At 34.0% G+C, this 24571-nt stretch overlaps 1 long non-coding RNA gene across 3 annotated transcripts in view; it reads left to right on the top strand.

Moving 5' to 3' along the window:
- Window positions 1-24571, top strand: part of LOC141374676 (uncharacterized) — a 102641-nt gene that overhangs the window by 50800 nt on the left and 27270 nt on the right. For all 3 annotated transcript variants that reach the window (XR_012381758.1, XR_012381761.1, XR_012381760.1), the window contains exon 4: window positions 16791-16943. This is a non-coding gene — a long non-coding RNA (uncharacterized lncRNA). The remainder of the gene's footprint in view (window positions 1-16790; window positions 16944-24571) is intronic.

Below are 24571 nucleotides of genomic sequence, written 5' to 3'. Positions count from 1 at the left end.
CTTTTATTTCACCCTTTATATCACTTGCCCATAAAACTTTTTGCAAGGTTTCAAAATGTGTGACTTTTCTAGTCAAGGTTTAATTGGCCATGACTTCCATTTCTCTCATCATGAACATATACATTTTTATTTTCATGATTGCAGTCAGTCCACAAGGAGGACTATACCTTCTGAGGAGTGAATTGGTCAGCTTAAATTTCTGGTTGATGATTCCCTAATGGGTTGACAGATTTGTCCATTTTTTTTTTAATTTTTTTCATCTCTCAGTTTTTAGTTTCAAGTTCCCATCTTACTGGCCATTAAAGGCATGTTAGAAAAGGCAAGCCATTAATGGCATTAGTAATATATGCTATTGAATGAAAAAGCAGAGGAAAAAAATTTGTATTCATTTGGATATTTATTTATTTATTTGAAAGAGAGAGATAGAGAGAGAGAGAGACAAAGCAGGAGCAGGTGGAGAAGCAGAGGGGGAGGGGGAGGGAGGGAGAAAGAATCTCAAGCCGACTCCACCCTGAGCAGGGAGCCTAACTCAGGCTCAATCTTATGACCCTGAGATCATGACCTGAGGTGAAACCAAGAGTTAGATGCTTAACTGACTGAGCCCATCAGGCACCCCTGTATTCTTCTTTTGTTTTCTGCCAACAACTGATGTGTTTGGTGGGAGACATGCTTATGGTTTTATTTTACTATTTTCCTGATTCTGCCATGACGTGATATTCTGCTTTGAATATATTCAGGACAGCAACACATTTTTGCTACATTTAAATACACAAGTTAAATTTTCATGCAATATTTATAAAAATTCTGTTGTATTTAAAATGCATTTTAACCTGTACAGTGTTTACTTTGTTAGATCAAATAATAATACATACACCATAAGGCCACACCTGTGAAGTCTTGATGAACTGGAATATGGAAAGTTTTTGTTAGTGATATGTTTATAGTTTTATACTATTTCCAACAATTAATTAATGAGTTTTTTTTTTTTGACAGAGAGAGAGAGACAGAGAGAGAGCACAAGCAGGGGGAGCAGCAGACGTAGAGAGAGAAGCAGACTCCCCACTGAGCAGTGAGCCTGATGCAGGGCTCGATCCCAGGACCCCAAGATCATGACCCTAGCCAAAGGCAGATGCTTCAGCCCCTGAGACACCCAGGCACCCCAATAATTACTTAATGAGTTTTTATCAATTCAGTAAAACAAACAAGATCCATGCCCACATATAACTTTCATTAGTAGAAAGTTATTAAAAAATAAACAAAATATGAAGTACTGATTATTATAATAATAAGTAGAATGAAAATACGCACAGGCCTACACAGGAAAGAGAATATTGCTCAAAACCACAAAAATATGAGATGAATTTGTGTGTGACCAGGTGTGGAATGTCTGTGGGTGGACAGGGGAGGTTTGCTGGGGAAGAGGCCAGAGGCAGCCATCATTCATTGAGTTCCTATATCATACGTGAAAATGTTCCTGGCAAGCAAAGCAGCCCAATTGGAAGCAATCTTCTTTTAGAGAAAACAAATGATACTGATTCTCTGAAAAAATAATGTACATGTCAGCAGTATGTATATAAGTCTAGAAAAACATTATACCGAATATAATTTCCAACTCTTTGTAAAATATCTGCCTGTTACTCATGGACTAATGTCTAAATGTCAACTCCTGGGATTTTCTTCCATTTTTCTCTTAAAATATTACCTGCCAGAGTACATTGTTGACTGTGATCTTGTTATCAACTCCACTGTCACAAGAAAAGATCTAATTTAATCTCCAAGTGAAGGGCAGGTTAATTCCCAAACTCATTCAAATGTGTTCTTTTCTAGGCCTTCTAAAACTATGATTATTTTTAGTTTTATAAAGTTAACAGTGAATTTATTTCCTGTCCTTTGAAACTTTTCTTGAGATTTGCTTAAAAATTTTTAGAATATTTTATACTTCATAAAATTCAGAATAAATTTAGGTAAATTTATAATAATTGTTTAAAATAGTTGTCCAAAAATAGGTGTTTGAAGACCTTAATTGCCTTCAAACTAAGGAATATTACATTAGGTGTTTTTCAAAATTAAATCCCTGCTAATTGTGAATTCAACTTGGAAATATTAAATCAAGAGGGATATTGGGCTCTGATATGATGATAGCTCAAGATGTAGACAAAATAGAAAGTAGATGACATTTATTCTCCTTTTGGGTACTTTACTTCTGCATGAGCCATTTTCCCCCATTAAAGCTTACTAAATTTGTTCTGTATCACTTAACTCTGTAAGACATCAAATAGCTAACTTATACATGAACCCAGGATGATGTATTAATAAAATAAGGCTTGAGATCCACTTCCCAGGCCCCATGTCATTGTTTATTTTAAAATACCATATTTTTCTAATTATGAAAGTAATATCTGCTTATTATAAAATATTTAGAAAGCAAAAATAAACTGTAAGAAAAAGATAACTGATTCATAATTCAACCAGCTGTGATAACCTCAGTTGGAATTACCAACTGAATAATTTTTATATGCCTATAGAGGAAATTTTTATTTAAAAATCTGCATTTCCCTGTATAAACTCCTAGATAACAGTATTTGTGTTGGCATATTTCCATTTAATATCATCCAATGGTATGATTTTTAGTACTTACATAATATTACATGGCTCTTAAAAACTCTATAATTAATAAAAGATTATTCCATTCAATGTGGCTCTAAAGCATTTCATATTACTAGTAACAGTAATGTTTGTTCTAATTATTTATCCTCATAAATTGCTCAGGGATAAGTACATTATGTATTGACTGTATATGTTGATTTCATATAAGGAATAGAATTGCAAAACTGAATATGTTTTTTTATTTTTGATATAAAATGTAGTAAGATACTTATGCATGAGAATACACTATAAGCAACACTAAATAATACACTTAAATCTTTGCCAGTATGGAGACAAAACATATTTCTTTGCTCTCCTAATATTAAAATCAATCATTTTTGTTGCTTTACTTTTATTGGTTATTTTCTTTTGTGAATTGCTTGTGCTTCTAGTTTGCCCATATTTCATTTAGGTGTCTATTATTTAATCAATCTTGAGAAGTCTTTTATTTCATATATTATGATCAGACATATTTCACACTTGTTCCCAATTTAATGTCTCAATTTTACATATGTATCAATTATAGCATAATTGCTTTTGGAAAATAATGTATCAAAAAAGTCATATGCAGATGATAAAGTAATCAAATAGTACTAGACCAAAAAATATATTGTATATATAATAATATTTAGAATCTCTTACTTAATCCTGTGTTTATAGCTATCAATACACCTAAAAATGCTTATCTATATTTTTTCTATCTGTATCTAAAATATCTATCTTTTTTTTCTTTAAAGATTTTATTTATTTATTTGAGAGAGAGAGAATGAGAGATAGAGAGCACGAGAGGGAAAAGGGTCAGAGGGAGAAGCAGACTCCCTGCTGAGCAGGGAGCCCAATGCGGGACTCGATCCCGGGACTCCAGGATCATGACCTGAGCCGAAGGCAGTCACTTAACCAACTGAGCCACCCAGGCGCCCTAAAATATCTATCTTGAAAGTCATATTTGGAAGACATGACCAGTTAAAACCATATAAACTGGAAGAAAAAAAGCTCTGTTAGTGTTCATGATATAACAATAATTATTCACAATACCTACCCAGAACATTATAAAAATATTGAATTATTTAGAATATATATTTAGAAATATATTTAGTCAATTTTAATGTTTGTTTTAATGAGGTGATTTCAGTTATCAGGAAAATAAATTCATATGGTATATCTCATTGCATGTTTACCTTAAGTGGAATAACCAGTTTACAAATAAAATAAAATTATTTTCTTTTATCTCATTTCTGAAAAAAAGTAGAATAAAATCCTTATTGAAAAAAAACCATGGGTTTGAAAATATAGTTTCCAATGGTTTTAATGCTAATAACCCCTGTATATTGAATTTTTAAAGTCCATTGCTAACTCCATTTTATTTTACTTTTTATACTTACATAATAATAATAATAATGAAATAGATCTACGTTGAACTTTTAGAGCACCCTCACTGATTATAACACTTATGTCACCTACTAAATAGAGATTTGATCAGACATCTGTGCCCTTATATGTATTCTTAGAGTTTGTACGTGTATCCATATTCGTTCATTCATTCATTCATTCAATAAATATTTAATCAGTATTTTCAAATAGCAGTTATTTTGTGTACTTCCGAGAAAAGTGGAGAACAAGAGTGAGGTCTTGTGCTATGGAATGTATGGATCAAAACTGATAGTAATTATTATTACTATTAATAATCTAATTGCTACTAATAAGTAACATCATATTAACAAATTTTTAGTTGTTAGCTGATAGAATTCCTCTGAAGAGAAGAGGATTTATGTGAGCACGTAACAAAGCATTACCTAGACTGTGGAGTAGCTTTATGTGGAACATAGGTGATGCTGAGCTTTCAATACTAAGTTCCTCATATGCCAATTATGCTACACTTATCTTTGTATCTCCAATGACAAGCACAGTAAACTAGCATATAGTAAGTAATGAAACCATTTAATCAACTGACTTTGTATGACAACAGAATTTAAATGGCCTTATATGGCCAGCATTATAAGAAAAATAATTATTAAAAATTCTTTTAAAGATTTTATTTATTTATTTGAGAGAGAGAGAATGAGAGACAGAGAGCGCACGTGAGAGGGGGGAGGGGGGAGGGTGAGAGGCGGGAGGGTCAGAGGGAGAAGCAGACTCCCCGCCGAGCAGGGAGCCCGATGCGGGACTCTATCCCCGGACTCCAGGATCATGACCTGAGCCGAAGGCAGTCGCTTAACCAACTGAGCCACCCAGGCGCCCAATAATTATTAAAATTAATAGACTAAAACTATTGAGAAATAAATTTAGTTCACTGTCAATAAAATATCTTCTAATTTATAGACTATTCAATAACAAAATAGCATATTCTGTTTCTAAAATGTTGAGTAAATGTTTTTCTTGCCTAAACCTATACAAGCATTAAACACATGATTTTTGAAGCATGACCAGAAAAAAACTTATTTACCTTTTTTGCCCAAATTTAAGTAACAAAATTCATTACACTCACCAGAACATTAATTTCCACATAAAAGATGAATTAAAGCCACGTTGTCCTCTGTGTTTGTTCTATGATATTAGTTCATTTAAAATGGTAGATGGATTAGTGAAATCACTGATTTCCCTATAAAATACCATAAATAATAACACTTCACTGCACTCTATTTCTTTGGGTCAGTGTATTCCATTCTTTAAAGGCTGACAAAATAGAACATAGCTAGAGAAAGGCGTCTATATCACTGTGGATTGATTTGTTTATTTTGTTTTGAATAAGTAAGTGGTAGAAACTGGATATTATAAATGAGATGACTAGAAGACTACTGTGATATCTTACTTCCGTCACATCATTTTGATGATCATTTTAGTCATTTAGGGAAATATAGCCACAGTCAGAGGAAGTTAGGAACCACTTAGCTTTAATGGAAAGGATACTCCCTTTGGGGAAAGACCGAGAGAGGTGTGGGAGGGAGTGGGAGAGATCCAGAAGGATTTCTGTTAAGCTGTTAGATTAATGAATATCATCACCTGCAGGCCTCAGGCTTGGACTCAAAAGCTAATGGACTAAAAATGGGAGTAATTGGTTCAAATGTTAACAAACCTAGAAGATTGTCAGGCATATTCAGGAGTGTATTTTGTAGTACTGCACATTGGCCTTTTGTATCATTTAAAAATATGTTAGTTGTTGAAAAACACACCATTTACACATTTTGAGATGTTTACAATTGTTCAAAATCTCATCGACATCTTTTATAGCCATGGGATTGGGATGTATTTCAATAATATTCACAGTTTAATTTTTGTAATTTCTATTTCAAAAACTGTTCATAGGGTCTTAATCCACATTGCATGAATTGTATTGAGTCAAGTCACTAAGGCCATTCTTTAAATTTAATTGAAAAGGAAACATTCAAATAGAACAACAAGCAATAACATATTTAAGCAATGGTTCAGTTTTATGCTGGTGTTAACCCAATGTTAATAATGGTGATGATTGATTTAGAGCTGCTTTCTTTGACTTGGGAAATATTACTAATGTGATAAAGTATATGAGTTGTATTTTTTTTAAAAAAAACAAACTTCAATTGCCATTTGTAAGTTTCTATGTGAGTGTTTTAACTTTCTAATCTGTAAAGATAGGTTTTGGTGGACACTTAAAATAGAGGGAGGTTTTATTTAGACATATTTATGTTAACTGTTAGATTAGATCCTGTAATGAAGCACGACAGGAGGTATTTTTTTCAGATTTTTTTTGCTATACAAATTTATGAAAAATGTTTGTGAACTCCTGGAATTTCTGATAACTTCTGGATGGTTGCGTATGGTCTATGGGAGCTGAGAAATCAGCCTTATTGTCTGCATGAAATATACAGGAGGTTAAGCTTTAGAGTTGGGTAGAATGGATGGGCCTTTCAGTTTAAATGTAAACAGTAACATTACATTATTTGAGGGGAAGAAACATACATGGAATCAATAACAATGTATGCCTATCTTTTTTCTTCTTTCAATGAGGTGTTTTTTTTTTTCCTTCAGAAAAGATTGAAAGTATACTTTCTTTATCCTTCGACATTTGATACTGTCAAATGGTGATAATTTTGTTGAAATAATGTTATTCTACATGGTTTTCTTGTATCCAAAGTAAATATTAATTTCCAGACCTTTGTATTTTTCAAACGGGACTGTCAGAGTTTCCAGTTATGAACCTTATTCATTCTGCTATAGTTAGAAGGTTTGGCAAGTGTTTTCTAATGAAACATTGTATACCTTATTAAGTTTGTTATATTTTTTTAACAAAGGGAATCCAAAAAATAAGTTAATAGAATGTTTTAAAAACAATTTAGCTTGGTTTTCTAATAAGGACAAAAAAGTATTCGACTTGTTGTAGCACACTGATCACCTTTTTAAAATATATGAAGATGGGATTGAATATCATTTTAATAAAACTTGAGTTTTTCTAACAGAAACTTTCTCTCCACTATAGCTCATATTAATTGTTCCTATTAAAATCAACTGTGAAAAAGACTACCATGAAATAATTTGTCTTGTAACTGAAATATATTCATTTTCCATATTTTTTACCAATTTGTTCTATGAAATAAAAGGAATAAAACTTGAATTTATTTTACTTGTGAAGTTGGATACTCAGTGGAAAATCTACCCAGCTAGATTTCTCTGAAATGTCCACAGGGACCCCTACCACAGGAATATCTCCTTCCCCTAATAGCCTTATTTCTATGAAGAGGCTCACTTCCAAAGTGATTAGGCTAGCATTGGAGCCCTCCTTCCCTGCCCACCTTGCGTTAAGTCAATCAGACTCTCAGGAACAATGGGGGCTCGGAAATTGGAGTTTGCTCTCTCTCTGTGACTGAGTCTATTGCGTGTTACCTTGATGCTAGGGATACGGCCAATCTTTGGGAAAAAAGAAGTGACTTATTCTAACTTTAATGGGATCAGGAGCAAGCCTACTATTTTTAAGCTGCATTTTTTCTTAGTTCAGCAGTTGCTGGATTGCTATAAACCTTTGACTATTTTCTTGAGTTATTACAAAATTGATTCTGACAGATTTTGCTCAATATTTAGATGGTTCTATGGAGGATCAGGTCCCTGGAACTATCCAGTCTGCCATTTTCACTAATGCCATATTGTCTGCTTTTGTACTTTAAAGCTTTATCATTAGTTGCATATGCACTGAGAATTAAAATATTTTCCCGCCTAATTTATCCTTTTATAATTTCAGAATATATTTCCTCATGTCTACCAGGACTTTATAACTGAAAGTCTAATTAGGCTATGATATATACACCAGATTTTTCTTAGGCTCATGGTTGCCTTGTATAGCTAGCTTTTCCCATCCTTTTACATCCTTTTTCAAAGGATGTGTTCTTACAGGCAATGTATATCTTTTACATGTATCATATTGTTTGTAGTGTTTCTTATTCAGTCTAAGGAATTTTGCACTGAAAATAAAATAAAGAAGGCCTGCATATATAGTAGTATCTGTTATATTGGTGGATTGCAAGATCCAACATTGTAAAATTATTACCTATTTCCAAATTAATTTAGATGTTCAATGTTATTTCAATATCTGAGCATGGGAAGAGGGGGTAGATTAAGAAACTGATTTTTAAGAAGATAGAAGGTGGGGAAGAATGAAGGGGGGGAAATCGGAAGGGAGATGAACCATGAGAGACGATGGACTCTGAGAAACAAACTGAGGGTTCTAGAAGGGAGGGGGTGGGGGGATGGGTTAGCCTGCTGATGGGTATTAAAGAGGGCATGTACTGCATGGAGCACTGGGTGTTATAGGCAAACAATGAATCATGGAACACTACATCAAAAACTAATGATGTAATGTATGGTGATTAACATAACAATAAAATTTTTTTTAAAAACCACTATACAGTAAAAAGAAAAAGAAACTGATTTTTTTAAATATAGCATTTTTTCTTTGGTTCTTGGGAATTTTGCTATGCATATGGAGAGGGATGGTTTCTTTCTTTTTGTATTTATCCTGCTTGGGTTCACAGAACTTGTTATATCTCTGGCTTTATGTCCTTCATCATCTTTAGAAAAACTTGGCCAGGATAACCTCAAGTGTTTTGCTGCCACATTCACCATCTCCTCAGCTTCTGGTCCTCCAATAATGCATCTGCTAGGCCTTTTTTACCGGTTCCCATATATCTTTAGAGTATTTTCTATATGTTATCATTTTTTTCCACTGTGATTTAAAAGAAGTATTTTCTATTGACTTGTTTTCAGACTCAAACATCTTTTCTTTTCCTATTAATCTCCTGTTTAAATGCAATACTTAACTTCAGTAATGATACTTTTTATTTCTAGCACTTTCACTTATTTCTTTTTCCATTTTCCATTTAATTTTCAATCTCCCCCTGAGCATTTTGTATGATCCCATTTTCTCTCTTTTCTTAGCATATGAACTATCCGTACTTTTCCACTTTGTTTGGTGGTTGCCTTAGAGTTTGCAATCTACATTTAGAACTAATTCATGGGCGCCTGGGTGGCTCAGTTGGTTAAGCGACTGCCTTCGGCTCAGGTCATGATCCTGGAGTCCGGGGATCGAGTCCCACATCGGGCTCCCTGCTCAGCAGGGAGTCTGCTTCTCCCTCTGACCCTCTTCCCTCTCATGCTCTCTATCTCTCATTCTCTCTCTCTCAAATAAATAAATAAAATCTTTAAAAAAAAAAAGAACTAATTCATGTCAACTCTCAAGTAATACTATGCCACTTCACAGCTAGTACTAGTACCATATAATAAATTATTCCTATTCCTCTCTCTCATTCCATGCAACATTGCTGTCATTCATTTCTCTTATTCATAGGCTATAAAATTATAATCACCAAATACATAATTGCTATTATTATTTTGAACAGTTAACTATTACAACAATTAAAAATAAGAACATAAGAACACTAACAAATTTGGGTGCCTGGGTGGCTCCGTCGTTAAGCGTCTGCCTTCGGCTCAGGTCATGATCCCAGCGTCCTGGGATCGAGTCCCGCATCCACTTCTCCCTCTGCCTGCCTTTCTGCTTACTAGTGCTTCTATCACTCTGTCAAATAAATAAATAAAAAATCTTTAAAAAAAAAGAACACTAACAAATTTTACTTTATCTCACTTATGTTTCTTATGCTCTTCCTTTCTGTATAGATCCTCACATAAATCTCTCTCCCTCACTCCATGTCTCAGCAATGATCCTGCCGATAAACTGACATAAGTTAAAATTTGAACTGATATGTGACTCCACTGTGTACATGCATTATATTTTCATAATTTAGTCTTCATAAAATATTGGGACTTATTAATTTCTCTTACCACTAAGTTAGCAATAAGGGAGTAAACATAATTCTTTAATGTATTTGTTTTCTAGTACAGAATATGCCTAACTGTGTGAGGAGAGGCTTAAACCAGGTTGGTTAGTTTACTTTCAGTGTCTGTGATATTGGTATGATGAATTTTATTTTTTTACCCCGTAGTTAGGTTCAAATAGAGTCTCTGCCACTTATTAACAATCTCTGCCTGTTTAAATAGTTTTGATAACTCTTTAAGCCTGCGTTCTACTCTATAAAAAGAGTGATAATATTACCTAACTCACTTGGTTTTGTTAGTATGTAATTAGATAAGCCACATACTGTATTTAGTATACTGCTTGAATGTACTTAGTATACTATATGGCAAGTAATAAACACTCAGTACATGACCCATTTATGAACAGTACTAGAATGGTATTCATTGTTAATAGTAGACAAGTTTTAGGATCACTTTAACATCATACCTTAGAGAAAAATTTAAACATGACAGCTATATAGGGCTGATCAATTTTACTAACTTAAAGTAAAGGCTATCACTTATTTCTTAGATCTAAAATTATTGCTGAAATTACTCTCAAATAGTCTGTATCTGAGAACATCAGGGATCTTAACATTATAACTTGTGTTTTATATGCCAGCTTGAACTACCATAACTAAGCAGTAACAAATATGTAAATCATTACAGTGCATGCTTATTCTTTTCATTTTCTTTAATTCTTTATACAATGCCAGATTGAATGAACTATTTCTGTATAATTGACAAATGTAACAGTTTATTGGGCTAAGTACTTAGGGACTTGCAATGAGAGGTTTTTAACTTGTGTCAAGATCCTGTTGCTGCTGTAGGCTAGTCACCTCTGTTCAGTAGCAGTGTCACCCCAAGTGTCACCTGCCCTCTTGGATGTGTTAACTTCATGGCAGAAAAGGGGGTTAGAATTCTCACAGCTGGTCAAGAGGGACAAAGTATCTCAGTATGCACACACGCACAAGTTTTGTTTTGTTTTTACATAGCCGACTTATATCTTCATTTAAACTCATCTTGTTACAACTGCCTCTGCCAATATTTGTGCCTTGGCTGATTGACATGAAAAATCCATGTCTGGATTTCAGCCAATCTCAGCAGGACATATCCAGGGTATGATTTCAGAGATGTACTGGAACAAAATTTATGTAATATTCATCGTCTTTGTATTGGCTCACAAGATTTTATTTTTACTCACCCATATGTGTCATCTTCTGTTTCTTTACCTTTTGGCTATCTGGACAATTTTCTTCTAACCAAATATATATGTAATTTATCTGCAAAATCCATGTTAAATTTATCCACTTGCCAAATTCTTACCCCCTTGTCTATTATTTATGTTATAAATATTTCCCACGTGTGATTTTCATTTTATTTTTGAACATGCCTTAACAAATAACAACATTATCATTAATAAGAAACAAGCAGTTAGTAAATGCACTAGAGATCCAAGAGTATGGTTTTTAGCCGGCACTATCTCATATTTTTACACATGCAGGCTTCAACTGTCTGACTTATCACACAAGGAAATAAGCACAAAGTTACATGACAGCTTTAGTCTTACCTGCTTATGAAGATTGGGACACATTTTGCTGGCTGTAGACGCCTTATTTTGTGGGTCAAGTTTAAACCATATTGCAGATTCTTAGCCTCTGATATCCCTCCATGTTTATCTTTTTTGTTATATTGACTCAGGTTGTCACCTTCTATTTCTGCTTCATTTTTCTGTTCCTTAGCAAGATAATTCCTCTCTAACACTGTAACTTTCCCATAAACCTCAGCACTAGAGGGAAGAAAATTGAAATCTCTCTTCCTTTGTGGCATGGTGCAGTTTAGGATTTTCTTGAGTCTTGAGTTGCTTTAGTTTCCCCAAGAGAGGCTCCCCTAAGTTGTGAGAAGAGCAAATCTGGGCTGCAGGCTCAGGATGTGACATGAGAGGACACTGGAAATACGGGCTATAAGATACATTTCAAGAAAACCAAAACCTGGAAACTGATTCAGACTTGTTGACTCTAAGAGAGAAACTAAAACAGTAACAGACAGGGCCCACTCTGGCAGCTTGCTAATTAAGTTTCAGCTTCCCAGGGTTTTCCATGTGTGAACTTTCAGCCCCCTCGGGCCCCCCTCCTCCTCCCCGCTCCTCATAGTTACCATAGGTACTACTGTTCTCCCCATTTTATAGGGAAGTAAGCCAAGTCAAAGAGAGGATAAGTCACTTGTTTAAGTTTACACAACTAATAGGTGATCAAAGTAGAATAGTGCCTTTTTGTGCTATCAAGTGATAGCAAAAATGAATAGGAAATGATGTGGTCTGAAGTCACCACTTCAGGGGTTCAGAGCTGAAGGCCAAGAAAGAATTCTTGAGATGTTTTGGTGCATAAAGGTGGTTTAATTAAAGCACAGAGACAGGACCCGTGGGCAGAAAGACCTGCACTGGGGTTGTAAGGAGTGACTAATTACAGAAGATTTTTCTATCTTATGGAGGAGAGGGTGATGTTAGGGGTCCAGGAAATTGAATCTATAGGTTTCTGGAAGTTTGGGATTGATAAGATTGCTTTTTTTCTTTCTAAAATCATTAACACAGTTGCAAACTGATGGAGACTCATGTCCTGCATGACTGTGATCTGTCAGTTAACCATTCATTTTTCCCTTTCCTTTGTTCTAGGGCAGCCAGGAGTGCCTGAGGAATGTCACAGATACCCGATGCAGGAGTTGTGGGGGTTGGAAGGGTCCTTGCAGGGTGTTAGCTTGTGCTTTGCCCTCAGCTTGCCTTCTGCTCCCTCAATCAGAAGGAGACACCTGTATGTGGTGCAACAGTGATCAGACTGAAAAATTACTTGAGACGGTAATTACCAGGCTTAAAACACAGAGGTCTGCAACACAAACTTACGAATAAAGAGGGTGAAAATACAATTTATTATCCAAACCTGGGCACTTTTGAGGATTAAAAAAAGGGGGGGGCTATTAATAATTATGCTGAAATTGCAGGCTTCATTTAAGACCATCCCAGGCACTCTGGACATATGATCACTGAATGTAAAAATGCCTTCCTCCATATCTCAGGTGCTGAAAACAGGGCCAGTGTAGAAGATTGCTACATGGATCTAGAAAGTAGGAGTGAGCCAGGAAATAATGGTTTCCTACCAATTTTTACGTAAACATTTGGCGCCATAGGTGAGTTACCTCCCACATCTGTCATAGGTTTTTGGGCAATAATATTATATACTTTCCAGACTATCCTTTATAGAATTTCATTTTGATGCTGCCTTCTTTGATTCCTATTTCAGGTTATAGGAAATAACCACATTAAATCTCTTACTGCACCTGTTTAAAGATGATTTTGTGGCAAGTGGGCATTGTATCACCCAGTATCCTTTCTAAAAATGTCCCATATGAAATATTTCATTTCAAAATCAGTATTAGAAAACATTATTTCCTTTAAAACCAGATAGGTTTGCTTTTCTATGATTATGAATATTATTTAGTTAGTTGTTTTAATTTGGCCTGTAAAATATGCTGGCTCTTCTAATCTGCATAGTTTTATTCTCATGCACTTGGTCTTCACTTTCTCTTGTTAAGATTTACATTTCTTCTTATCTGGATTTTCTCTGTGTCTGGATCTTCTATATCAATGTTAATAGTTTTAAAATATTATAATTCCTTTTTTTATTTTAATTTTATTTATTTATGTACTTATTGCCCACAGCTTTGACTTTTCATGAAATGAGATTAAATAAAATATCAGAGGTACCTCTAAGTTATAGCAATACAGTAGAATCTCAATATACCTTTCACTGTTATCATTCTGTAGACAATTGTTGATAACATTATTGTTCTTTTAAATTTCTTTTCAGGGAAGTATCCAAAATAAGCCCCACTGATGACATCATCAGTGTTTCTATTTAGCTAACTTATGTATACTTTCTCCTCTAAACCAAGAAAGTTCAGCCTTATTCAGAAATGCTTCAATTCTTGCCACTAGCTCCCCTAAGTGGGGAAGGCTGGTAAAGCACTGATCAGAAAAGAAGATGTCAAGTGTGCAACACAGAAGCCAGCATGAGTCGAACTACCAAGAGGTCTCTTTTTTATACCGCTCTACATGCTATTTAGATGAAAGTATGGTTGGACCTAGAAGAGAATAGGTCTTAGTGTATCTAATATGAAAATTTTTAGTTTGTATCACAAAAGGAATTTTACAAATTGAAATTGGGAGGAGCATAGACTCCTGCCTAACTGAATGTGTTATATATTAAAGAAGTGAACAAAAACATGTCAACTGCATTTGATTCTAGAACAACCACAACAGGAAAAGAGTCCGCTTCCAGTTTGTCTCTCCCTGACATGCTGAACAACTTTCAGACACAGGAATTTAGTTCATGGAAGTCACTAACATATTTAACATTTTCAGACATGAACATAAAGAACATGATTTTAAACATAACTAGACAGAAGAGAATGGGAGGCCAGAGGAGAGATTAAGGTACCATCCAACACTGGATGAAAAAATAAAGGGACTGGATTATCCTTAGTCAAAAGAACACAAATGTTAAAAGATACGCATGGATCCCATAGATAATTTTGCCGTGATTAGAAAAAGAATGCTAGTAGCCCCAATAGAAAAGCACAATTAAAGAAAGATGTTTTCTGTGACAAACCTCATAATATTATGTTAGTAATATTGTCTTTAAAGATTCCAAGGCTCAGGATAAATGGATGAACATAAATTAAAAAGAGAAATATGGGGCCCAAACTGTGCAGATTTAAAACATAGATGTAAGGAATACAGGTGGTAAAGGGTATTCGGAACAAATGAAGGATTAACAACAATGAAGGGCACAGTAGGACATTTTTATCTTCTAACATGCTCTAAAGATATTTTTATCAAGATATTTAAACTAATCGAAACTTACAGTAACTGACCACATTCATCTTAATTGAAAAGCCAATTTTCATTGCAAAACCAATCACTCATATCAGATTTATGGTAAGAAAATAACTGACTTCATTTTTCAATTTCAATAAACATGCTAATATGTGACCCTGAGACACTCATCTTTTTTTTTTTTAATCTAACTCTAATGCCAGGTAGATTAGATAAAGATAGGTAGTAAGATGGATGGATGGAAGGATGGATGGACAAAAGATAGAGAGAGAGAGTTGTGGCTTGAAATGTGTTCCCTCAAAGGGTACATTCAAGTCCTAATCCTTAGTCATTGTAAATGTAACCTTATTTTGAAATAAGGTTTTTGCAGATTTCATCAAGATGAGGTCACATTGGATTAGAACGGACTCTAACCCTATGACTGGTGCCATTATAAAAAGAGGGAAATTTGGACATGGACAAACAAAGAGGAGAGCGCCATGTGAAGACACACAGATATGAACACAGGGAAAAGACCATGTGAAGATGGAGACAGACTGAAGTGATGCTGCTGTAAGCAAGGAATGCCAAGGACTGCCCACAACTGCTAGAAACTAGGAAGAGGCAATAAAGGAATTTTCCTTAGTGCCTTCAGAGTAAGCATGGACCTTCTGCCATCTTGATTTTGGACCTCTAGACTCGAGAACTGCAAGAGAATAAATTTCTGTTATTTTAAGCCACCCAGTTTTTGGTACTTTGTAATAGTCCTAGGAGACAAACCCAGAAATAGAAATAGAGCTAGAGACAAATTTAGACAGAGGAAGCATGTAGACTTGCCTTGAGTTTGATACCTGGATGACATAAAGTCCTTTCCCTTTCAGTATTAATGATGCTCTATTGACTCTTCTCCTTTGGAACACTTCTTGGGGCATAATAAATTCTCTGAAATACTTAACAGATAAAGGAAGTGAGATAGTTAAGCAAAAATTGCTAAGGCTCTTGCTCTAATCTACATTGTATCTAAACTCAGAATACAACAGGGCCACAGAAAACTCACTGCTCCATTATAATCACACCAACCTGCCTCCCAAACCAGGTCCCTATACCTCTGACAATCATTATTTTGCTCACTAGTTCTATAGTTTTGTCATTTAAAAAGTGATTATAGCATGTGACCTTGTAATCCGCTTTTCTCCCCCCATACAACATAATTCCCTGGGAATTTATACAAGTGGTTGTGTATCAATGGTTTGTTCCTTTTTATTGCTGAGCAGTATATTCACAGTATGACTGTACAGTAGTTTGTTTATCCATTCACTCATTGAATGACATCTGTAGGTTTCCCCCAGTTTTTGGCTACTATGAATAAAGCTTCTGTGAACATTTGTGTGCAAATTTCTGACTGAACATAAATTTTCATTTCCCAAGGATAAATGTCCCTGAGTGCATGCTGGATCATATGGAACTTTTTGTTCAGTCTTATAAGAAAATTCCAAACTGTTTTCCAGATTATCTATGCCATTTTACATCTCCACCAATAATGTATGAGTAAATCAGTTTCTCCACATCCTTGCCTGCACCCTTGCCTATTTTTTTTTTAGCTAAGATAGCTAAATAGTCATATTTGATGGTAGTTTTAATTTACATTCCCTCTAATGGCTAGTGATGTTGACTATCTTCTTATCTACTTATATGCCATCTGTAAAACCTCATTGATGAAATATCTGTTCATGTCTTTTGCCTATTTTGTAATTGAATTGCTTGTCTTTTAATGGTTGATTTTTGAGAATTTTAAAATAGATTCTAGATACTCGTTCTTGTTGAATATGTGATTTGCATACATTTTATCCCAGTCTGTTGCTTGTATTGTTATCATCTTTACATGCTCTTGTTCCAGAGAAAAGTTGTTAATTTTGGATACGATATATAAATTTTTTTAAAGATTTTATTTATTTGACAGAGAGAGCGAGAGAGCACAAGCAGGGGGAGCAGCAGAGGGAGAGGGAGAAGCAGGCTCCCCACTGAGCTGAGAGCCCAACATGGGGCTCGATCCCAGGACCCCACGACCAGGACCTGAGTCAAAGGCAGACGTTCAACCGACTGAGCCACCAAGGTACGCCTTCTTTTATAGATCTTGCTTTTGTTATCAATTCTAAGAACTGTTTGGCTATTTTTAATTATTAAAAATAATTGACATACATGACTGTGTTAAGTTTAAGGCATTCGTCATGATAGGCTGTTTTACATATATTGTGATATGATTACCACAATAGGTTCAACTAACATCCATCTTCTCATATAGAGACAATAAAAGGACAATTTTTTAAAAAAGGGGAAAAAAATCTTGTGATGGGAACTCTTAGGATATACTCTCTTAATGACTTTCCAAAAATCATAAAAGAGTATTAGCTCTGAGTTCAGTTTTGTAGCTATCAGTTTATAGTGCTAAAATCATAGTGTGTTATTCTCAGAGTCATACTGAAAGCAGTTTAACCATCAGATGTAAGGAGTATTTACATGTAAAACCAATAATTTCAAAAGCAAAGAATCAGTACATCAACATATTTGCTAAAAGAATCAGTACATCAACATATTTGAATGAATTTGCAGCAAAATATGAAAAAGAAAAAATATTACCTTTTAAGCCTATTTTAAAATAGTTACAAATTTGAATGACTATATTGTCAACAAATGTAATATAGAGTTTAAATTTTGTATTTTGTATTTGTATGAGTATGTTGTAACAATGCAGTTCAATGACAGAAAAACAGTCTGAAGCAGTTATCCAAATTAAGGTGATTGTACCAAGATACAAATCAATGAATCACTTTTGTCACTGAGAAAGTCACAATGGAAAGTATCCTTGACCTCTATCATGTGTTGAGTGATATAATAAAAATGGCTAATTATAAAAATCTAATGTATTTTCTGATTAATCTCTTCATGACATGTTAATAGGGAAACCTATTATAAAGTTCTGTTGAGCAAAGTTTTGTTAAGAATAGTTTACTTATTTTAATATTATAATTTTAACATAACACAACCATACTTGGGTTAGTAATTTCAAACTTTTATCAAAAATGATGTAAATGATGGGGTGCCTGGGTGGTTCAGTTGGTTGAGCATCCGATTCTTGATTTCGGCTCAGATCATGATCTCGGGGTCATGAGGTTGAGCCCTGCATCCGGCTCATGCTCTGTGCAGAGTCTGCTTGTCCCTCTCCCTCTGCCCCTCTTCTCTCTAAAATAAATAAATAAATAAAATCTTGAAAAAAAAAGAATAGTTTACTTATTGGTACTATAAATTCTTACCGATTACACAGGACAAGAAAAGTTTAGTGCAAATATTTAGCAATGTAAATTGGGCAGACAAACCTATTCTATTTTTCTGATGTTGATTTTAATGATTTTAATACCTCTTTGAAAGGAAGATATGAAAGATATTTTCAAAGGGCTAAAAGATCCTTGAAAAAAGAAAGTTTCTACAATTTATAATGACACATTCCATAATTTAACAACTGAATGAGGTTGATACTGATACCTGTGTAAAATCACTACCAATCACCTTAAAATTTTAATAGTATTTCTCATTTTATTTACCATCAAAAGATGTTCCATGCATAGGAAATACATGGACTAGAATATGTTTCATATATAGAAAAGCAATTCAATCATTCAAAGATGATTTTAATTGCAAGTTTATAGGATGACTTGAACTGTCTACTGAGAAAAGATCTAATACTAATTTTGAAAAATCTAAATATAGCATCATTTACATCATTTTATTTTTTATTTTTTTAAACTTTTAAAGACTTTATTCATTTGAGAGAGAGGAGAATGAGAGAAAGAGAGACTTCATGCTGAGCGTGGAGCCCAACACAGGGCTCAATCCTATGACCCTGAGATCATGACCTGAGCCGAAACCAAGAATCGGATGCTTTAACCAACTGAGCCATCCAGGCACCCCATCATTTATATCATTTTAGATCAAAGTTTAAAATTACTAACCCAAGTGTGGTTATGTTATGCTTAAAATTGCTTTGTCTTCATCAATTCACTTTATCTTACTTCACATCATCTTTTTATTGTGAAACTGACTTCTCTCCTATGACTGTAATAAAAGAAAATGTAATAGTTGAGATAAGTATTTTTTGAGACTAGCATGGTTATCAATCCAAACTACAGGAGATCGATTTAGAAGCAAAATGCAAACTCAACTCACATATTTAGGATAAATATGGCAAATCACTAATTCACTCATAGCTTTTGATTAGATATAAGTGCAAAACAAATAAATAACAGATATAAATTGATTCCATAAAATATCTATACATACTTTCAATAAAATGCTATACGTTTATGCAATTGTTTTCTTTCTTCCTATATTATGTTTATTCTGAGTATATTTATTGAAATGTTTTATGTCTATTGATTCTAATAGTAAGATTTGGGTTTGTATTCGGTATACCCTTAATATTTTTATTTTCTCTATGTCATTTCATAGTATTTTACAAACTATTTGCACCATAAAATATTGGATACTGGAAAGAAAATTGTCCTCATCACTGATAGTTTAAAAACTGTTCTCATGACCTCATTAAAGTTACATTTACTAGCAATTATTATACTGTGTGGGTTGGCGACTGTGTTATGCATGCCACTTGAAAATTGAGTCAGTTGGGCATTTGTATTAAAAATTAAGCTTAATGAAAACTATTCAAAAGAGTTTTGGTTCAATTTGTCATTTTTTTAAAGATTTATTCATTTATTTTGGAGAGAGAGAGAGCAGAAGCAGGGGACAGCCGAGGGGCAGAGGGGGAGGGAGAGAGATTCTGCCCCGTCCATAAAAAAGATATTAAACCCCAGGCAACTAAGCTATTTTGTGCTTAACACTGTTCCAACTGTGCTACAACGAAAGGGGTATCAGACCGTTATTGTCACTATAATTTTTTTTAAGACTCCTTTAGCAAAAGAGTATCTTTGGACTTATTTTTTAAACCTTCTAAACTGTTACTTGGAATTTTATTCAAAAGTAATAGTTTCCTTTTGCTCTTAGAAATCATCAGTAAAAGGGGTGCCTTGGAGGCTCAGTCATTTAGGCATTGGACTCTTGGTTTCAGTTCAGGTCATGGTCTCAAGGTGCTAGGATCAAGTCCCACCTCGAGCCCTGCCCCCCCATGTCAGGCTCCAGCTTGGCAGGCAGTCTGCCTGAGATTCTCTCTCTCTCCTCTCCCTCCCCCTCTGCCCCTCCCATTGCTCATGCTCTCTCTTTCTCTCTCTCTAAAATGAATAATTGGATCTTTAAAAATGAAATCTTCAGTAAATGAATCTCCCTTATGCAGTAAGTAAACTTTGCATAAGCAGTGATAGGTAACAAGATACTAAATGGAGTTGATATTATGAATTATTAATTATATGAGATATATGAGAAAAATGGGTATATATTTTTAATAATGTATAATATGGGGGTTCAGGGGATTAAAATTTGAATAGCATCATCTTGAGTGTCAATTCTAATTGGGGAGGTAGAATATACACTTTGGAATATAAGTAATTAGGAAAATCTGCTGAGGCACATGCATAGTGAAATAACGGTGTACTGAGTTCTGTTAATTAAAAGTTAGAGATTTGAGAATATATGTATCATTGGATCCATTTGTCGTCATACAGTTCAACAGACTTCCCTCTAGTTCCATTTTAGTGCATACAGATCTAGCCAAAAATACCAGAGCTCAAGAACAAGTAGTTTGATATCATCATTGATATGATGTAGAAATATTAAGGAGATTCTTTGATAAATAGTCTGTAGAGCAGTTTATCTTAAAGTTTTTAGTTTTTTTCTTAATAAATAAAAACCTCCAAAATTATTCCCTGAAAAGTTTGTATGCAAAAGCTTAAAATAACAAAGCTACTCTTAGCTACTCTTTCCAAAACAGTGACCAAGAGCTCCATGCATTACATATTTCTCTGAAAATATTAATAGAAAATAATGACCGTAAAAATATTTATTGAGCTCTTACTGTATCAGTCACTGTTCTAAGTACTTTATACTTATTACTTTAATTCTTATAGCAACCTTATGAGTTAAATATTATTATCCCTCTTTGTGGAGGAGAAACCTGAGGCATAGGTGTGTAAGTAAATACCTTGCATACGGTCACACAGCTAATAACAAAACTGGAATCCAAACCTAGGGATTCTAGCTTCTATTCCTATACATATTGTTCAGAGGGAAAAAAAAACCGAATAGTAATTACCAAATTCAGAAAATATCTGGGGCAAATAGAGTAATTTTTTAATAATGTGGGTGTATGTGGTATAAGAAAAAAATGATATGTTTGACATAACTAACCTGTTACATATCCTCATTTATATATGAAAAAAGAAATACATATATTGGTTTGCCATGTTAAGGCAACTTTTCTTGTTACTGTGAACATGAGTGTTCTGTCTTACCAATGCCAAGAGCATTTTTGCATTTTGAGAGATTTTTATATAGGAAAAAGGGAATTTTCAAGGGAACTCCGATTTCCTATTTTACAGCAGTTATTCTCATTATCTGCTTTGAGATCATAGGCTACCTCACAGTCAAAATCTGAGTATAATGCAGTTTTTGTCTCTTTTTATTTATACATTTCACTTTGGTATTCTGAAACTACTTATATACCTTTTAAAAATGATAAGAGGGATTTAAAAATGATCCTTTGGTAAGATTACTCTAAGCCTTTCCAAGACCTTATAATGTTCTAATTTTGCACTGAACCCTTATGAGAGTTTAAAAAGAGATTTAAAGATTGATAATTCACTGCTTGCATGTCACACTTTAATTTTTTATTTTCTAATTTCTCATGTTAATTTTACAATCCGGTGTAAAACAATATTTTTGTTGTTTACTAGTAACTGACAATATGATCAAATATTGAATCACAGAAATATTGTAGTCAAGCTGAAATCACTTGCAATTATTTGGACTAATCTTTGTGTTCACTGATGTATATAAAACATTTGTAAGAAAATAATAAACCTGTTAGTTTGCAATTATTACTGTGGCAAGGGGTGGTTTATAAATTAGTAAAATTCTGCACTGAAAACATTTAGCGAGAAAAATACGAATAGTTAAATGTGAAATTATAATCACAATTTTGTTAACAACATATTTTCTTAAAAAAATTTTAACAAGGAAGTCATTTAAAGTTTAAAAAATAATTCATTTTCCATTGATAAAATTCATAAAGATAATGAATAAAACCAGTTTTAGATGTAATTTACTAAAATTATAATACTATACAATTAATTGTTCTGAATGAGAATACTTTTGCAGGAGTGTATTTTTGCCACTTTCTGGTAAGTATAACTTAAAAGAAAAATACTGGGAAAACTTTTTAGGTTAGTAAGTCTATGACACATAGATTTGCAAACATCACCTTCTACTCTTGATGAAACTTTGACAAACTGTCTAACCATACCTCTTTGCATTCAGGCAGAGAAAGGCAGGGCACAAGTGTTATAAAAAAGAGCCCTTATATACTAAATAACCATTTTTACACTAATAATTTACTGAAATAAAGAGGGTTATTTCCATACAGGCAATGTCTCCACCTTAAATAGAACTTCATCATTTCTCCAGTTGTGGACTTGAAATAGTAAGTGCTTTTCATGAAATTCACTTTACAACCCTGTTTCATTTGCTCTAAGTCAGGTTATGAAATACTTTTATTGCTTCATCTAAAAGCAGCAGATTCAGAATACCATCATCACAGGGGAGAAAAAAATTTCCTTTGCTCATTCAAGTTATGTTTCTGTATGCCATTTTTAAATAATTAGTAAATAATTCTAGTCTTTGAAATTTAGACTTTGCTTCAAAAAGACCAACTATTTAAAAATCATCAATATACTCACAGTTTAGATAGTAGGAAATAAGAAATTAACTAAACAGAACTATCCTAGTATAAAAATTAGGCACAATTTTGATTGTAGAACAAAAACCAAGGGCAATTTACATTTAAAATTAAGTGTTTATTACTAAAATTAAAAATACAGGAAAAAAGTAAATGATGAGAGCTCATGTGATAATAGTCAAATGTAACTAATTTGGTATTTCTGAGAAAAACGGTCTATCCTTCAAATACTCAAAAGTAAAGTACTTGTACTAGACTATTAATGGCAAGTCCTTCAATTTCTTGTTGCTCCAATCATTGTTCTTTCTGAGAAAGAAGGTTGACTAAAGCTTAACAATTGATGGACAGGATTGTAATATGCCAACTGAGCTAACAAAAAGTATGTTTATTTCTGGCATGGACAAAATGATGTATAGTATGAAGTACAACTATCAAACAAGGAAATAATACAAAAGACAATCAAAGGAGAATTCTGAAAGGTGGTAAGGCAAGGAACTCCAGGACTGGAAGAACGACAGTGTCAGAAAGTCCTCACATTCCCCTGCTCAGCACAAGAAAGAAACTCTGACTTACCATTTCCTTTCCCCCAACCTAGCAACAAAAGGCAACACAAGTAGGATCATTCCTCCCCTGATTCAACCAGGAGTCTTTCTGACAACATTAGGAGAATCTGTGTGTGTGTGTGTGTGTGTGTGTGTGTGTGTGTGTGTTGTGTGTTGTGTGTTGTGTGTATAATCTGTAGCTACAGTAATCAAGACAGTGTGGTACTGATGAGAGGATAAACTCATAGATCAATGGATCAGGAGGGAGAATTCTAAAATAGACCCACACAAATATATCCAACTAATTTTTACACTCAGGTGCTATAATAATTCAGTGGAGGAAGGAGAGACATTTCAACAAATGGTATCAGAACCTGTAGGCAGAAATGTGTATCTCAACCTAAATCTCAGACCTCATACAAAATTGCATAATTTTTACATTTAGACCTAAATGTAAAATGCTAAACTATTTAATTGTTTTATGAAAATAATAGGAGGATATATTTGGGATCTTGGGATAGGCAAATAACTCTTATATTTGAAAGCAAAAGCTTAATCTATAAAGGCAAAATTGATAAATTGGATCTTATTAAAGTGAAAATTTTACTCTGCAACAAGACCATGTGAAGACATTGAAATAGCATGCAATACGCTGGGATAAAATATATGCAAACCGTATAACTCAAAAAGGATTAACATAATAATTAAAATATAGAAAGAACTCTCAAATCTAAATGTAAAAGAAAATGCAAATCTCATTGGAAAATGAGCAAGAGACAAGAGTAGACCTTTCACTTGAGAAGATATACAGATGTACTTCTGGGGAAGATGACAGAGTAGGAGGATCCTAAGCTCATCTTCTTCCAGAGATACACCTAGATAACACACACATCACTGTCAATAACTAGAAAATGACCCAAAAACTGGCAGAACAAACTCTCCACAGCTGATCATAGAGAAGAAGCTATATTGAAAAAAAACATAGAAAGGGCAGAGACACGGTCAGACCTGTGAGACTGTCAACAGGAAGTAGGGACACCAAGCACAGAGAAGGGAGATGAGCAGACCCCACAACAGGCACACTAGGCACAGGGGACCAGCACTGGGAAGATGAATCCCCATAACAACTGGCTTTGAAAACCAGAGGGGCTTAACTTTGCAAGTTCTTACAATGAGTGAGACTTAACATCTGGACTTTAAAAAAAATCAGTCACTCAGTTCTGGGAGAGCTGGAGGGCAATAGGAAACTAAGTCCCTACCTTTAAAGAGTCAGCATAACAAATCCCCTCACAGAGATACAGC

This window comes from Callorhinus ursinus, unplaced genomic scaffold, assembly GCF_003265705.2.
Source record: "Callorhinus ursinus isolate GAN/ISIS: 27379988/994484 unplaced genomic scaffold, GSC_fseal_2.0 scaffold2, whole genome shotgun sequence".
NCBI classification, from domain to species: domain Eukaryota; kingdom Metazoa; phylum Chordata; class Mammalia; order Carnivora; family Otariidae; genus Callorhinus; species Callorhinus ursinus.
Note: the sequence above shows the minus strand (reverse complement) of the source record. Positions and strands in the feature narration are given on the sequence as shown.